Source organism: Ranitomeya variabilis, chromosome 4, assembly GCF_051348905.1.
Source record: "Ranitomeya variabilis isolate aRanVar5 chromosome 4, aRanVar5.hap1, whole genome shotgun sequence".
Classification (NCBI taxonomy): domain Eukaryota; kingdom Metazoa; phylum Chordata; class Amphibia; order Anura; family Dendrobatidae; genus Ranitomeya; species Ranitomeya variabilis.
Window position 1 is genome coordinate 123,117,785 of NC_135235.1, and position 3,933 is coordinate 123,121,717.

Here is a 3,933-nt window from a genome sequence, read left to right on the forward strand (position 1 = left end):
GGATCATGATGCAGGAAGGAGACAGATGGGGCAGGCAGAAGACAAATGTTCCATGTGGCTCCATCTTGCTGCACAAACATCTTGAGGCTGCCGCTTTCAATAAAAATAATAATAAAAAAACCACTTTCTCCTCACCTGGCCGCGTTCCAGTGGCGATGTCCAAGCCAGGCATTTCAAGCGGGGACTCGCCAGCGAATGACAATGATGTCATACGCCGGTATCGTGTGTGCTGACGTCAGCTGCCAGCCTCCTATTGGCTGGCGGCTTTTAACTATTGCCGTGCAGGCCCACAATAGAGTTTAACTGAACCTGCGTCTCGGACGCAGGTTGAGTTACTGCACCCGCAGAATCCTGCAGAATCCTGCAGCTGGGGCCCGGTGAGCAGAAGAGAGGGGGCCCGATGTGGACCCCCTCTGTTCACCGGGCTCCATACGCCATTCAGAGCAGTAGTGCCCTGATGGCGGCCCTGAGGATACGGTCACACAACCATATTTTCAGTCTTAGAATAGTATTCTGTGTATGAAAAAAGCAGACAGCATTCAAACCAATATTATTCAATGGGGCAGAGCAGATGAGCAATTTTTTTCATTGACTGAATCTGCGTGTGAAAAAATGGCGACAAACACGAGTTTAGTCTGTAAATCGAAGGAGACTCTACTGTTCTAATCTATGGGTGTGAAAAAATACTGACGCCGTGCGGAGCCACAGTGTAGCATTCAATTTTTATGGATACATTGTAATTCTGTAAAAAAGAAAGCGTAAAGGGTCTTGTAAATCATTAATAGCTGCTTCTGTAAAAACAAATTTGAATGTTTTTTTTAGACGCTCGTGTGAACCTACCCTCACTTTGATCTTTGTTTAATTAATTAAAAAGCTGGTAATATTACTATAAAAATAAATAAATTAACATATTTGGTATTAATGCATTCATAAAACTCTTCAAAAATCTGAAATTAACCTGATTGGTGAACAAAAAAAAAAAAAATTATCAAAACTTCAGAATTACGGGTTTTTTTTCTTTCTTCCCCAAAATAGTATCATTGCAAACATCAGTTTGGCGACAAAAAAACACATTAATTTCTAGAAACTTCTGAATTTTTGTTTACTTTAAAAAAATAAAAAGGAAGTTTGCCATCACCATAATAATACTGACCTAGAGCACACTGACCTACTGACCTAGGTTCCCAGGTCATTTTTACAACACAATGAACGCTGTAAAGACAAAACCCAAAAAACGAGTTCAGAATATCATGTTTTTCACCATTTTATCGCATTGAATTATTTCCTTTGTTTTTCGGTAGATGATATGATAAAATGAACGGCGTCAATCAATAATCCATAGCTCAAATGGCTTTGTTGATGGAAAAATAAAGTTACAGCTTTTGTTAAAAGAGGAGGAACAAAATAAAGGCTATGTGCACACGTTGCGGATTCGTGTGCAGATTATTCCACGCAGAACTTGAAAAATCCGCATGTAACACGCCCTGCGTTTTACCTGGGGATTACCTGCGGATTTACCATGGATTTACGGCAGTTTTTGTGCGGTTTTCACATGCGGTTTTACACCTTCGGATTCCAATTATAGAGCAGGTGTAAATCGCTGCGGAATCCGCACAAAGAATTGACATGCTACGGAAAATAAACCGCAGCGTTTCCATGCGGTTTTGGTTTTCCATAGGTTTACATGGTACTGTACAACACATGGAAAACTGCTGCGAATCCGCAACCAAATCCAAAACGTGTGCACAAACCCAAAAAGTGTAAAAAGATTTTTTTGTTTGTTTTTTATATCCACAAAGGGATTGGGTGATTGGGTAACAATGATTTTGATTAGCAGGTTTTTTTTATTTATTTATTTTTGTTTTGGGTTTTATTTATTTTTTATGTATGTTTTTATTTCCAATTTATTTCACATAGTGTGTGGATCACCAGGTCATAAGACCTTTGGGGGGCATTATTAGGAGAATTTAATATTCCATATATATAATGTGTGTGTTAGGGCTGTCCCACACGTCCAGATAATTCCGGTACCGGAAAAAATCGGTACCGGAGTTATCCGTGTCCGTGTGCCCGTGAGCTCACGTAGGCCATACGTGCAGTACACGTGTGCCACCCGTGTGGCGAGTGGGTACCACACGGAGCGTGCAGGAGACAGCGCTAAAGTTTAGCGCTTTCCCCTGCATCGTGCTGAAGCCTCGATTCATATCTTCTGTGCAGCAGCGTTTGCTGCATAGAAGATATGAATAATAGCGTTTAAATGAAAGATCTATGTGTCCGCCGCCCCCCCCACCCCCTGTGCGCCCCCCCGCTGTTCAGAAAATACTCACCCGCATCCCTCGTTGGCTGTCGCTCCTTCCTGGTCTGGCCGCGGCTTCCACTGTATGCGGTCACGTGGGGCTGCTCATTTACAATCATGAATAGGCGGCTCCACCTCCCATAGGGGCGGAGCCGACTATTCATGATTGTATATGAGCGGCCCCACGTGACCGCATACAGTAGAAGGCGCGGGGCAGAGAGGAAGCAGCGACAGCCAACGTGGGAGTGGGTGAGTATTTTCTGAACAGCGGGGGGGCGCACAGGGGGTGGGGGGGCGGCGGACACATAGATCTTTCATTTAAACGCTATTATTTATATCTTCTATGCAGCAAACGCTGCTGCACAGACGATATGATTCGCGGCTTCAGCACCATGTGGGGGGGACAGCGCTTCCTGTAGCGCTGTCTCCGACACGCCACACGGAGAACGTCCGTGTGAGGTCCGTGTTTTACACGGACCCATTGACTCTATTGGGTCTGTGTAATACGTGCGCTCCCACGAACACTGACATGTCTCCGTGTTTGGCACACGGAGACACGGTCCGCAAAAAATCAATGACATCTGCACAGATGCATTGATTTTAATGGGTCTACGTGTGTCAGTATCTCCGGTACGTGAGGAAACCGTCACCTCACGTACCGGAGCCACTGACGTGTGAAACCGGCTATATATATATATATATATATATATATATATATATATATATATCTATATATATATATATATATTTAATCTTTTTACTTGAGCAATTCGGTTAATGAACCATGCCCCCCACCATATTCACAAACAGAGCGGCCAACCCTATCTAGCCAACATTCCCTCACATCATACAGGTGACCTCACAGCTACTAGGTAATGAGAGAGCGTTCTACCTGTCATAATGGCCTCAGGGTGTAGGACATTCTACTGGCAGCCCACAAGTTATTAGCAACCCGCTTGGTACCATCAAGACATCATGGCTTCTCACAAGAAAAGCAGGAGATCCCATCCCAGAAGGAGAAGGACTCGCAGACCCCATAAAATGGGTAAATGTTATTGAGCCTACACTAAACAGTATAACCTCCATTATAATGCTATACATGTAATTCTTGGCAATGGGCAACCTTATATTTATACATTGGCTTCTTCTAGGTCATAAACGTAGACACCGTTATTACTCCAGAAGGCGGATGTAGCAGGACCAGGAATAACCCCTTACTGCTGTCACCGATGACCACTTCTCTCCTGATCGAGTCCACTGGGGAAGTTGAAAACAAGAAATTCAGAACTTCATAATCTGTCATTAAATCAGCATAAGGGCACCGGCATGAAATAAACGACCATGAGCAGATTGCAGTCTCTTCTCTTAGTTTTATAGAACTAAAATTATTTAGATAAAATAAGGTAAAACAGGATTTACAGTGGATATTAAAAGAAACATTTTAGAATTTCTTCCACTTTTAAAGTCACCTGTAATCTGTACAAATCCACTGCAAAACAAACGGAAATCTTTTTGGATGGAAACATAAAAAAATAAAATTAACCCCTTTCTGACCTTGGACGGGATAGTACATCCGAGGTCAGAACCCCCGTCTTTGATGCGGGCTCCGGCAGTGAGCCGCATCAAAGCCGGGACAT

At 43.3% G+C, this 3,933-nt stretch overlaps 1 long non-coding RNA gene across 1 annotated transcript; it reads left to right on the top strand.

The window, feature by feature from the left end:
* The first annotated feature begins 2,503 nt into the window (after positions 1 to 2,503).
* LOC143768498 (uncharacterized) lies at positions 2,504 to 3,640 on the top strand. Its single transcript, XR_013213899.1, has 3 exons — positions 2,504 to 2,545; positions 3,150 to 3,397; positions 3,479 to 3,640. It is a non-coding gene; the product is annotated as an uncharacterized LOC143768498 (long non-coding RNA).
* Positions 3,641 to 3,933: the final 293 nt, after the last annotated feature.